Source organism: Anser anser (assembly GCF_964211835.1).
Source record: "Anser anser genome assembly, chromosome: 7".
NCBI classification, from domain to species: Eukaryota; Metazoa; Chordata; class Aves; order Anseriformes; family Anatidae; genus Anser; species Anser anser.
In genome coordinates, this window is record NC_139727.1 from 17780346 (window position 1) to 17794281 (window position 13936).

General features: G+C 39.1%; 1 protein-coding gene across 8 annotated transcripts in view; it reads left to right on the plus strand.

Annotated features, from left to right (window-relative positions):
- LOC310902572 (uncharacterized protein) overlaps positions 1-13936 on the plus strand; it is an 881556-nt gene that overhangs the window by 219898 nt on the left and 647722 nt on the right. For all 8 annotated transcript variants that reach the window (XR_014586773.1, XR_014586774.1, XR_014586775.1 and 5 more), the window contains exons 14-17: positions 1152-1271; positions 1434-1632; positions 2157-2304; positions 4558-4712. The gene's annotated coding sequence lies outside the window, so the exon portion shown is untranslated. The remainder of the gene's footprint in view (positions 1-1151; positions 1272-1433; positions 1633-2156; positions 2305-4557; positions 4713-13936) is intronic.

A 13936-nucleotide genomic window follows, 5' to 3' on the forward strand; every position in this document is an offset into this window, starting at 1 on the left:
GAGGGGAGAGTCGATGCCGCGGGCGGCTGTAACACACGGGCAGTGTTTGTCTGTCCTCTGTCGGTACTCGGCCTGCGGCCCCATGGCGCCAGCCCGGCCTGGTTCCTCAGCACCGCCATTTGCTGCCCGGAGGCAGCGGGTGAGAAGCTATTGTCGTTCGCAAAGATGGCGGCGGGCGGGAAGGTTGTGGTGGCCGAGGGAGGGCGCTCCAGGGCCGCTGGCCTTCTTGGTGAGCTGGCTCTGTGCACCGGGGGCTAACCCTGATTTATAGCTCCGGTTTTCAATCTGGTAGGTTACCAATGCTGTATTTATGTTATTTGTATGAAAATATATATATATGTTATATATATAAAATACAGATGCAATTTTATAATTATAATTTTAGATAACTTTTTTTTTAAACTACATGTGGCATAAGCATAATTTAATCTGTTGTTAATCAAAACCTATTGGAGAATTACTACTCTGAATGAGGAGATTAAACATTTGTTAAGGGCATTAATGAGATTTTTTTTCAAGGAGCCTAAAAGAAATAGGCAGCAGCTCCATAAAACCAGAGGGGATTGTACCTCTCGCAGTCCCTCAGGGCCTTTTGGGAGACCTGTTCTCGGTTTACTTATTGTACTGTTGGCACAATAAAAGCTAGCAAGATTTAAGTTCTCTGTCAGTTTGTCACTGAAGGTAATGGAAGGGGAGGATGAACTTGAGTAATTGTGATAGAGGAGTGATCTGCTTATTTTGTGTGGTAATGAGATGCAGCTGAGAAGAATTTATATTCTAAATTAGCATGCGGGAAAGTATAGAATGCAAAGTACCTCTGATAAAATAACTGACTTCAAAAAGTCTGTCAGGAAATAGTTACTAACTGTTGTGCTCAATAGCACAATTACAATGGTCTTTTAGAAACTTTCTTATCTTGGTGATATAGTTGGTAATAGTTCTGAAAATAGCTGGCAGATCACAGCTTGCAAAGTATGGCTTTCAGAACAGAGATGCTTGAAAGCAAGGGATCAATACGTACTTCGAGGAGCTTTACTTCAGTGTACTTTTTAAAGCTAAGTAAACAGATGAGATCTGAGGCCAGTCAGCGAATTGTTGGGGATACAGCTAAAGAGATTTAAATATGCTTTACTTTCAACTTGAATTTTCAGATGTGGCTCAAGCTTCAGCAAACTCTGAGGGATGCAGGCTGTTCCAGTAGTTTCCTGATGTTTGTATTTCCTTGTCATTGCTGCAGATTACTCCTCACTCCCTCTTGTATGTGATAAAAGGTAAGAGGGGGCTGTTGACTGAGAAAAAATGGTAAGATCTTGGAAATAACCATTACAGCATATCTAGAATAAAGAAATTTAGTGTAACTAATTCAAAATTGATGTTTTCAGAAAAATAGGCTTTATTGATTTTTTTTTCCTGTTTTCTTTCTTTTTTTTTAGCAATCAAAGTTCTTGTAACAAAAGATGTACTCATAGAAAACTGTTGTTCTACTACATTATTCTGGACTTCAAAATAAGAGTGTTGAAAACCAAAGTAACGCCTACTAAATTAGTGAATACATAGGTGACAACTTTGATAGTTGCCAAATAGTAATTATACCAGGAAAAATCCTCTGGGAGTTTATCCATGGATGACAGGGTATGTTTATTTCACACCTCTGGTCAAGTTGCTCTTGTGTTCTTCACTATTTCCCCACCTATATTCCCCACGCTGATATTTTCCTCCCATCACATTTCCATTGCGTGCAGCACTGTTTAAAGCCTGATAGGAATGACTTCTAACAGAAAAGCTAAAATTCTCTGATGGGAAAATGTGGATGCATGTTTCATTTAGCCAAAAACACCTTACTTTACTGAATTGACAAAAAGTGTTTGGATGTGTTGAAGTATATGAATTGGGTTTAAAAATCTTTACTGCATAGGCAATGCACCATTCTTTTCAGTCTGTCTCCTGGGAGCTGAAATCCTAAAAGATTACATTTTGTGACATGCAGTGTGGTCCCCAGAAGATGATAGGAAATTAGGAAAGTTGTGTAACTCCTGTTGTCTCAGGAAAGATGTCCAAGCAGGAGGAATGGAGGTGTTTGGCTTCCTGACTCTACTCCTAAAACATGTCATCATTTTTTTTGGAATGTTACAGGCTTTGTCACTTTTCCCCCACAGGAATCCAAAACAATATTTCCAATATCGAGAAATCATTTAGGATAAGTCAGAAGAGACACCTGCAACATACCAGGCTGAGGCAGGAAGAATAACCTGCAGAAATGCAAGATAAGAAAGATCGGGAAAAGTTCTACAGAATAGAGACAGGGTAAATAAGAGTCAGTAATGTCACTTTGTTAAGAAAAAAGAGAACCATAGTGCTAAGATATAATGTAATAGGAGTATTGCCTGTAAGAAGTAGAGAAACTATTTTCTTTACTTAGCATTGGTAAGACTAATAGCTACTGTAGCTAGCCATAGATGTGCCTTAAGAAGAACATGAATCAGGCTGTGGTATGGTTTTTTTTTTTTCTTTTTTTTTTTCTTTTTTCCCTTCAGAAGAGATCAAAACAATTGTGAAAAGTGCTGGAAACGTGAGCAGCATTTCCTTACAGAAGTGACCGAGTTGTGCAGTCTAGAGAAGAGAAGATGTAGTTTAGAAGAGCTGTAATGGGTCACAGCTTTGTCCGGTGAACTCTAATGGTGGCCCACAGTGGATGCCTAGGGAGGAGTGTAGAAGCTGGGCGAATGTGACTTAGTCCTTTTTCAAAATACTGCGCAAGCTGGCAATGACTCCAGTGCCATGGCATTGCATTTTTTTGAATCGGTCGTGGTGGCTGACTAAAGGACTGTAGCAGTCTTCAGACTCACACAGGAACGCTGCAGATAAGAAAGAAATACTCTGTTCAGTGAATGTGAAGTTGGTGTGTATTTTAGCACGGGAAATATAGGCAAGCGTTCAGAACAAATATTGAAGCTGTAGATGGTGAAGTACTAGCAGAGATTGCCAGGCAGAGTATGCAGACTTTATCCTCAGTCTGTTATTTTCAAGCAATATTAGCCAGACTATGTCACCTTGGTGCAGGCGTGTCCTGGAATAGGGGCTGGAGTAGATTATCTGTCATTTTCTCTTCTCTTTTTTGACTTCCTATCAGCAATTTCTGTTTTGATGCTCTTCATCTGTAACTTCTGCAAATATATTTTTGAGAATTGCCAGTTTCATATTGTTCTTATGTTTATAAATGTGCTTTACTTTTATAGACATTGCTCAATAATAGTACTTTTTCTGCCTTTTATTCTGTTATGAAAATGAACAGAAAAAAAAGACATCTGCTCAATAGACTAGTCTTTGTTAGATGCCAAGCAAACTGTTAACGAAACTTACTCTTTTCAAGTGTCAAGTGTTCTTGTAAATTAGAATGATATAAAATACATCTTTACAATTACTTCATTCTTTTCAGTCACGTTTGGATATATGTCTAAACCACGGAGTGTAGAACTAAGTCAAGGCTTTGATTGCTGCGTGTCTCAGGAGAATTCAAGTGATTGTTAACTTCAGCTCATCTCTGTGTAGTTGTAATATTTTCTGTCTTCTTTCTTGGGTGTTTATTTGTAGTCTGAGTGTCTGTGGGAGTTAGGTGCATAGGCATCTGCATCTTCGTGCCTCTGTAAATCTGGTTGTCCTTGTGCTTTTTTTTTTTTTTTTAAATCAGATACAAAAGGTGGTGGTGATGCATGTTGCAAACAATAAAGCAATTCCAGTATTCATAGGAATGCTGGTTCCTGCAGTAAGTGACAGAGAAAGCTAAGAAAGGGACCCCTTAGCTTAGCTGTTACGGGCTTGTTTCTTTATGTTTGAGTCCTAGGACTTGATTCTACCAAATCATCATAATTGCTCTATAAATTCAGTCAGAAAAGAATGTCAGAGGAACAACAATGTGCTGTGTTTGGCATTCTGAAGTTAATGTACTGCATTTTATCTGATTCAGATTCTTACATGTGTAGGAAAAAAGAACGACATAGTAAGATATATAGAGAGGAATAAGAAGAAATGATATTTCAAATGCTACTGTAGTCCATAATCAGTTGAAATGTATTTAAATGCAGGAGCTAGAGAGAGGTGTTCTGAAAAGATGCTTTGCCCCCTCTATGCTATGACAGTGTTGATCAGAAGCGTATTGTGCTAATGCTTGATCGTGCTGGGACCAGGATGCTATCTAATGTATCTTCTAGCTGCTGGTGTAATGGGAAGTGTGTGTTCCCTTAGCATCTGCTGCCAGATGTTGGCAAGCACTCAGGGACTGAGGCCATAACCTTGTCCCTCACTGTTTGGGCATGCTGCCACTAGTATACACTGCCAACTTGTACAGTTTTTAGGCCAACTGAGAATAGTACTTTGTTTTTTTAATATTTTTTGTTTGCTACCGTTTTCATTTGCATGCTTCAGTTGCCTAACAGACCAAAGTCATGACTTCAGGGGGGATGTTCTTAGGTTGATGTTACTGCTACCATGTGAGGACTTCTTTTCTTTTCCACCTTCTTAAACTGCTGTTTGAAAAAGCTGCCTATGTTCCTCTGACAGATTCCCTGAAGAAGCAGTGACTGTTTTTGAGATATCAGTCTACTCAGATTAGACCTTGCTACAAGGATTTAAGAGCTAATGAAACTTTGAGGAAACTCCAGTCTGCGTTGCTCTTTTGCATCCCAAATGAGATGCTGGATCTTCAAGCTGGTATGGTGAGTTCCTTCATTCCTGCTTCCTACCAAATCAGGAGAAATGATTAAAGCTGGTCTCCTTGCGTTGTTCTCCTTATCACAGGCATAAATTGGAGATGGAAACTTCCTGCTGCCACCCCCTCTTTCCCCTTTTGTCTTGTTACTTTTTTCGTAATGATCAAAAGCGGTTATTTCTTATGTTTCACCAGAGGTTCCCTTGTAAGAGGAACTAAGTATCACAGCAGAGATAATGGCACTCTTTGTGTGCTATCAGTTATAAGCCTGATCTTCACCCAGAGTTTTTGTAAAGCTTAAGTTCCCTGTTCCTATTGGGTAAGATTTGGAAATATATATAGCAGCAGTGGTTGCAAGTCTGTAATGCAAAATGTTAGAACAGCTTAAGCTCAAAAACCATATCCTTCTGAAAGATGTTTCTTCCACGCGCCAGGAGTGAAGATTCCTTCCAGGTAATAAGGTTTGTAATACTTACGTGAAGTTTTGATTTTTACTTCTTGTACCTCAGCTGTCTCTGTTGATTTATTGGCGGGGAATAAAGAAAAGCTGCTATCTGAATTTTTGCATTAATTTCATGCAGCTAAATACTTAGATTTGGGGTGTATGAACATTCTTGCAAAATATTTCTACTTCGAGATATTAAAAATGTCAGATTAACATTTCCTCAAAGAAAAGTGTTGCAAATAAAGCTTTCTTGCTGTATAATCCAAAGCTGATCTCTTAATTTTGCTACTCATCGAAGTCTGAAATTCAGTTGCTTTATAGTTCAGGAAGTCATGGTTATTCCAGTGCATCCTGTTGGCTTCATGGGAAGGTCATACACTGCTTTTATCTTCTGCTCATTGGATGAAATCCCATGCTCTTGTCTGCCCTAGGAAAGGCTAATCATGACAAAGCTTTATACTTGTGAGGTGGAAGGGGAGGGGGGAAGACTGCAGGTAAAAAATGAGGAAATTGTTTTTTTGTTTGGTTTTGTGCACAAATATTTCCCTTTTAAATACGCAACACCTGAGATCAGGACTGTAATTTTTCTTCAGAAGAAACATGAATAAATGAAGAGCACTTCCTTACTGTAGAACTTTTGAGTTTGCTTACTCTCTGAAGACAATACTTGTTTCTCATTCATTTAAGAGCTTTTATCTTTCCTACAGAGACAGAAATGAACCCCAAATAATTTTTTGAAAGAATTACATAATATTTCCATGTAATACGTGATAACTGATGTGAAATGCAGAATGTTTTCACCTTGTTGAAGAGTAGTACAGGCTTTTGAGGCAAATACTGAGATTTAAGCAATCCCATATCTCAAGTTGGATGTTCCTGTGGATGAACTTAGAACAGTACCTTCCACCTTAGTTTGGCCTTGATGTTGTAAATATTTTTCCTTTTAGTGTGGACATCACTATTGTTATTCATATTTTACACCCTCATAACTTCATTACTGTTGTGGCTATATCTTAAATCAACCTAGAAATTTCATCTGGTACAGAATGCTTAAACAAAATAATGGAGCTGGAGCACAGCAGGACTGAATGGCTCTATTGGCTCTATTTTAAGTGAATTCCGTGATAATTCTGGAGAGTAGTGGGTGACTATTACTCTTGACAAATGCTTTTCTTACCAAGCGGCATGGATAGTAATAAGGCAGGCTGCCCTGCACAGCCCTGAAAGTCTGACTTACAGTGTAGGGCATGTGGAAAAAAACCTTTTTTCTTGTGAACAAAACCCTTGTGTTTTCTGTGCTGGGAAGTCTTTTCAACTTCAGTAGAGGCAGTAAATGAGATGAGCATGTGTATCTCATAGAAACTCAACTAAAGTCCTTTAACGTCCACTGGGAATGGAACAGGCTTCACTATTTGTGGTCTTGGTGAAAATTCCACATTGGTAAACAGCATGAGATGCAGTATTTCTACTTCTAAGATGAAAGATTGGTTTGTGTCTGGCTTCAATTTGAAGTTAAAGCTCCAGGGAAATGATATATTTGAAGCTGTACTCTTTGCCCTGCTAATGCATCCCCTCCAGTGATACCTAGAAGCTCTACTTCTACTTTATTTTTTCTCCCTTTCTACTGAAGATGCTTCTGTGCAAGTCATTCCTTTGCAACATACATATCCTGGGAATATTGTCTTCCAAGTGGAAAGCAAGAGATTTGTATCCTGACCTTAGTACTCTGCTAAATAAAACTTCGGAAAGTTTTTTGCCAAAATATTTATCATCGAATGTGCATAGGGTGTGGAGACAAATTTATGCACGTGATTTGGAGCAACAACTTGAATTTTGGTCTTCAATAACGAGTAATGGCTAGTTTGGAGTAAGCATGCTTTGTTTTTCTCGATAATTATTCAGGAAAGGTGATGCTCTGATTTCATACTTCAAAATTTCAGTATCCTTCAAGGAACAGATTAGTTGCATCTTCATCAGGCATGGAGTTGCTTTTCTAGAGATATTTAGTAAGATGGGAAACAGAGAATTGGAGAAGGTATCTCAGCTCCATGTACTTTGGGATCTCCAAGGGCTGTGAGATCTCTGGGAACTGAGGGTGACTTGGGTCTAGATTTCACTGACTTCCCATCACTTTTTATGTGACTAGACTGTCTGACATTACCCTGCAAGCACATATGCTTTCTGGGCTGTACAAAAATGGCTTGTTAGCACCTGCTTAACGATTAGTTGTTTTTGTAACAACTAAGTTTAGTATATTGGACTCCAATCAAAGTCTTTATGCAAGGTTAAGGTATGCATTTTATGAGGCCTAAGGAGACCACAATTAAAAGTTGTGTACCAGGAGGGAAAGGAGAAATAGATTAGTTATAAAGTGTAAGTTATATGCAGAACTTAAAATATATGGCCAAGCTTATTCCCTGACTTGGTATTTAAGGTACTTGCATATGCCATGCTGTAGCTTGTAACACAACAGATACGTGGAGTAAGCAGAGTAGGTCGAATAAAAAAGTTTAATTTAGGGAGGTACGTTGAGTGGGTGGGGTTCTTTGTGTTTGCTGCACTCGTTACCTCTGAAGTGTTGTTGTGGTAAGAATGTGTAGAAGTGGCTTTTAATGTCTTAGGAGGGTTTGTTTGTAAAGAGTCTGAGTAAATAACCTGCTGTAAGGGCTCATGAGAGATACAGCAGCACAATTCCCCCATTTATATCCTTTCCAGGGCCGCTTGTCTTTCCATGTGAATTGGTGGTCCAGTCTGCCTCACTTGCTGTGTCCCTGCAGGAACAGCTCAGCCTGTAGGGACCCTCTCTTGTTGGAGGAGCTGAGAAAAGGGGCAGGCACTGAAGGTGCTGCTGCCGCTGTAGGCTTGGAAGCAAACAAACTTACTTACATTTTATCGTATACTGGAACTACAGAATATAAATGTTTTTATAAAAGACAGGAGAAAAAAAGAAAACACAACACCGAGTATCTGTTGCAAAACTTCTTTGCAAAACTTTTTTTCCCAAACAAAATCTATTGCAGGGAAATTGCCTTCTGCCTTTGCTCTGGTATAAACAAATACTGAATTGACTTTAGACTGTCTCCTGGTTCAAAGCCAGTACTGGCTCCAGAAGGGTCATTGCTCAGCCTTTTAGTATTGCTGGAGACTTTCTCATAACAGAAAGCAAGGAAGACTATTTACATAACAGAGGCTCGCAGGTAGAGATGAAGGCGCTGTTGTTCTGGGCACTGTGGTAACCAGCAATGAATGCCCAGTCTTATTCAGAGGATTTATAGTTCAGGGCTTATGAAAAAGTTACAGAAGGCAGCCAAGAATTCTTGGAGCCAAATGAAGTGTTAGATCCTTGTGAGTCAAAGTACGCCTTTTTGTAGAGGTGCTCCTGATGTGACCTTTCCTGAGTAAAGTGCATCTGGAGTGGTTCTTGATGCTCCTGGAGTGAGCTGTGTGCATGTACTGGCTCTGCTGAGAAAAGCATGTACGGAAAGCACCCATTCAGTGTTAGATAAGAAAAGAGAAAGCTTAGAAGAGATAAATGACAAGTGGCAAGGCAGCAAATGATAACAAGCTAAACTGAAATGCATTCCTGAAAAGGACTGGATAGATTCTTTTTCACAAGCGAAACAATCCTTTTTGTGAATAGGACACGCAGTTCCAGTCTATTATCGTAGCCCCCATCTGTGATTCAGTTAGCATTTTCCATCATACTTCTGCAACTGAGCAGAATTTAAATAAACATGAAAACATTATGTGGCGGAAGAGCTGGATCTTTTCAGAGAGAAAGCAGTCAGGAGCGTCACAATGGAGTGCCTTCCCTTCTCTGAAGGGAAGGGCAGAGATGGCTCAGATCTTAAGCATTCATTATGCTTCAACGGGGTATGAGTATGTTCAGTCTCAATGTGAGTTGATTAATGTTCACCATAAGAAATCTGTTGACCTTCACATGGAGGTTTGAAGTCAACAGTAATGATTCTGTTGCATGTATTTTCTTTCTCCAAAGAGGAGAAGTACTATTTTTGTAGGAGATGATTTTCAGGTCTGCGGCCACTTTGAAGGCAGACCTTAATAGCTGACTTTCCACTGATACTGAAATGAGGCTGTTGAAGACCGTAGGTCAAATACCACAATAACTTTGTAGGCAATACTTAGGAGCATTTATTGCAGCAAAACATGGTGCTTTGTATGCTTCAGACAGATTTCCTCTTATCTGGAGACTCAGGTAGGAGCAGCAACTCAGTACAAGTAGTCACTGCTGTGCTTCTGCCGTAGCTACTTCAGAAGGGAATCCTGATTGAACACTGTGCTGCTTGTACACATGAGGCTTCCCAGGATGAATGCTGGGCAAATAGGGCTTAGCATGCAGCAAAATCCCACTGTGTCCCATGGCTGAGTGGGGAATGAGCTGTACTGGATCTTGCAGTAACAGAACTCTGTAAAGCAAACACAATTCAAAGAAGTTTTTTTAAATGCTCCTAGAGGATATTAAGAGGAATAGAAAATAAATTAAAAACTAATCTTTTGTTAGCTTACTAGTTTTAATGTTACCCTCTGGCTAGCTCTGGTCATGCTATTAGCCTATAATTCTGGTAGATGTGTGTCCTATGTGCTTTCTCTATTTCTTTAGTTGTCTTTGTTTTCCTCTTCTTGCTGCCAGAAGGTAAGAATTCATTAATTCTTATCTCAACATCTACCTTTCTGGCTTTGTTCTTAATAGTCTTTAATAGTTCTGGGATCTGTTGTTCCTTTTTGTTTATTTGTTTTCCTTTTTTCCACTGCAGTATGTGTGCCAGGTCACACACAATTAATATTGATCAACTTCCTGAATTATAACTCATATTAGCATTACAGAAATCTCTCTCTTTTTTTTTTTTTTTTTAAAGTAAGGAAATGAGATCCATTAGTGATCTAAGCACAATTCAGAAAATTAACCTTGCAAATCCAGCAGTAACCTTTGTGCATCGTTGAACTTTCAGCAGTGGGATACAATCCAGCAATATAATGCTGGTAGCTCATCTGCCAGCACCACTAGTCATCAGCCAAAGAAGCGGGACGAAAAGGGTTAGTGTTTGAGTTGGACTGGTGAGTTTTTTATTAGTGTGTGCACCACAAGGAAATTTTGTTGCTGTGTTGTGGCAATCTTCAGGCTAGGCTGTTTTTTTTTTTCCCCAATTTTTACAAATTCATGATTTCTGCAAGGTATTTTCTGTGTGTTTTTCTTCCTCTTCTTTTTTTTTTCCCTTCCTCTTGCAGAGCAGTTTGTCATTTGCCACTGTCACCAGTCATCCCGGTCTGCATTGCTGCTATCCCGCTAGCAGGCATTAGCTTCACCTTGCAGCAGTGCTCTGCTGAATGGAATTACTCATGGATGATACCTGCAAAAATAACTGCTAGCTTCCCTGCGTATTCCATACTGTGGTTCTTGTGACTTGTCAGTCTGTCCACGTCAAACCATCTGGCTGCATGACTGACAATACTTAGAGGCCATTCAATTTACGTTAATAATCAGCCTTTTGGTACTTGGTAGGGTTGGTTCTGTGCAGCCTGAAAACTTGTGGCTCTGAAAAGGTGGTTGAACTGTGCAAAGCCAGGATGGAAGTGTTTAATATAGTCCACCTCCAGGTGTTAGAGCAGGTCCTGCTCTTTACAAAAAGGAAAAAGACAGGAGTGCGATGGCGTCGTGTGGCACAGCCTTGGACCTTCGAGCTAACCACTGAGAATCTTGGCAGGGTTTTTGAGGGTGGGGAATTTGTCAATACAACTTGATCCTGCTTTAAGCTGTACTGCTTTAGTTCTAGTAGATTTTTTACTCTGAATTTTTTTTTTTCTCTACGAAATGAGTTGATAATTCAACTGATTTACAAAACAACAAAAAAAGTTCCTTTCACATATTCCTACAAAATCCTGGACCAATGCCCCTCAAACTTGTCTGGCTGGAGAGATGTTCGTCAAGTGCACCTCTGAGAGCCCTCCCCATGTGTTGGTAACATCTGCTTCTCTGTACGCATTCTTTTGGAACAGCTTTGTGACCTCAAAGTGAGCCAATTTCCATGTGAAGGCCTGGGAGAACAGAGTAATTCCATGCTAGCTAGAAAGGAAAAGCCTTTGTGAAGCAAAGGAGAAAAACACAGATGCTTTTGGCTCCTGACTCCTACTTAGGTCCTATAACACTGATGCCAGAAAAGCCCATTAGAGCAATTTTGCTAGAAATGTGAAAATCTGATTTCTATTGAAGACATTCCTGTCTGGGTAGATCTTTTGACAGCAGATGTTATAACTAATTTAAGTGTACCTTCCTAAATTAAAATGCTGTAAGGACTCATTATTTTTTCATGCTAATGCATCTCAGTGCATTCAAATAGGCTTTCTTGCCCTTCAAAATGAGTGGTGCTATGCAGGGAAAAACTTAAATAAAATTAATATTTAAGTAAAAGGTTAAAAGACCATACCAAAGGGATGTGGGATGGAAAAATGGAAAAAATACAGACAATTTTTTGCATTCTAAAAATCTCATAGTAAGGAGTATTTGCTACCCGTAGTCACTGACTGGCTAAACAGTTCAGCTGAGCAAAGTCTTGGCAAACTGTAGATTTTGGGAGTCTGGTGCACAGCACAGTTTTAGGAAGTTGTACAATTTAGGGCCTGATCTTGATGTTCTTCCTTTATGGAAGCCGTACAATTATTGCTGACTTTTGAATTACCCTTTACTATTTAATTGAAAGTTGAATGTGACCTGCAGGATCCCATTATATAAAGAATTAATCTTCAGACAGTATGTAATTCTTTTCTTCCCTTTTCTGTCAATGTTTTTCAAGTCACTGTGCTGGCTGTCTGCTTCTTCATCCTATTCCTAGGTAGCTTTGTCTGCATGAACTCCTGTTTTGTCATCAGCTACCTTGCATTTAAGAAGGTGCTGTGGCCCTTCTTAACGCTGCATTACTGATATCCAGTTCATACGCTGAATGTCACGTGGTTGAAGTGGAGGGAGAGCCTCTTCCTCTTCCTTATTCCATGGTTAACATCAGGTAATCTGTTCTTCCAGCTATTTCTAAATGTTGCTGACTTCTCTGAAATGTGAATCCACGTATCCATTCAGACAAAAAAACCTTCTACATCCTCATGTCTTGTGTTGACTCTGTCAGTTTTTCTGATGTGAACTATTCCGGGCTTGCTCTTTTCTGCCCATCTGGAAAGATGATGCCAAAACAGTATTTGAACAGGAGTCCAGATTCTGTCTCTTCATTGGCTTCTTTTCAAATTGACATCTAACCCTTCTTGTCATCGTTTGAAAGTCTTCCATAAATCAGCTAAACTAGCTGTGATAAATATGGCATAAACATTTTATTGTATCTCCTGCCTACCAGTCACTTCTTTCCTTCAAAATTTCTCATTTTTGTTTTTAGTGTTCCCTCTGGTGGCCTCCCATTACGTCTCCTAATCAGGAAATCAGGGCTTATTTCTTTTAGATGATTTTCTCTCGGTCACTCTGTGGAGACTGCTAATTAACTGATAAATATGGGAAGAATCATATTTCAAAGATATGGCAGATGTGCATATATTTTTATGTTACAACTATTGTGGATTTTTTGCATAAAGAAAGTACACATTTTGATTAGGTTGGTTTCAGATGCCTAGTTAGGGGTATGGTAGTGATGGCTGTTTTGTCTCTAATGGAGGCAATAGAGATAATCTAGGCATTTTACATGCTCTTTTTATTTTTTGCACTGCTGTCTTTTCTTCTTCTCTAACATTTTGTATTTTGCAATCTTCTCCTGTGTGCCACTTTATTTTTCATGCCTTCCGTTGCTCAAAGGTTATTCGTTTGCTTGGAAAGCTAATGCAAAGGGTGGTGGTGCTTTAATGGTATTGATTGAGTACTGACCTAAAATGCATTGTTTAAATAGGCTTGTCTGCTGCGCTCAGTGAGGTCTGAATATGCATGATCTCTGTTCCAAAATGCCTGGAAATAATTTCTGGAAGTGTGAAATAGAAGTACTGCTGTGGCCGTGATTTGCTTCCTGTTTACTTTGAATGCTCTCATGGAGACTTTTCTCCTTTGTGAAAATTGCTTTTTTAAATCTGAGGTTAGTGTGCTGAAAATTTCTGCTGCGGTTGGTTTGCTTAATAAGTAGTTAAATATTTAAAATATACTTTTAGCTCATTTATTTTTGTGAGCCTGGCTTCTGGTTGGGAAAATCAATTTATGGCAATGCAGCTAAATACTTGCGAGTGATCGAGATAATGATAGGCATCTTCTAGGAAGAAATTTCAATGTTGGCAAAATATCTGAATGCACATCTCTTCAGTGGGCAAAAGGGTTTCTGTACTTAGCTTGACTGGGTTGCAAATGTAGTCCTCAATCTGCAAACTTGTAATTTGAGGACATACAGTGAAAATAATCTGAATATGACAGTATGTAAACTTGTGCTGGCTTTCATGGGCTCACTGAAGCGATAATCCATATCTATAGTGTAGTTTCTTGTTTTATTGGAACTTCTGACATGAAAAAAGGACGGTTGGACTAGGTGCATACCTTTAACTGTTGGTCAGAATTGTCTTTTCTGGTCTGTTTTTTTCCTAGTAGTTAGCTTTCACAAAGAAATAAGAATATTGGTATTCAAAAGAGGCACACGCAGACGCATTAAAGTTTTTTGTTAATTAAGGCAAAGCAGATGGTTGCTCATGACATTTATAATATTGCTTAAATTTTATTTTGATTCATTAGTGGAAACCATAAAATCACATAATGAAGCAATAGGGACAAGCCAAAAACGGAAAGCAGACTATTAGCA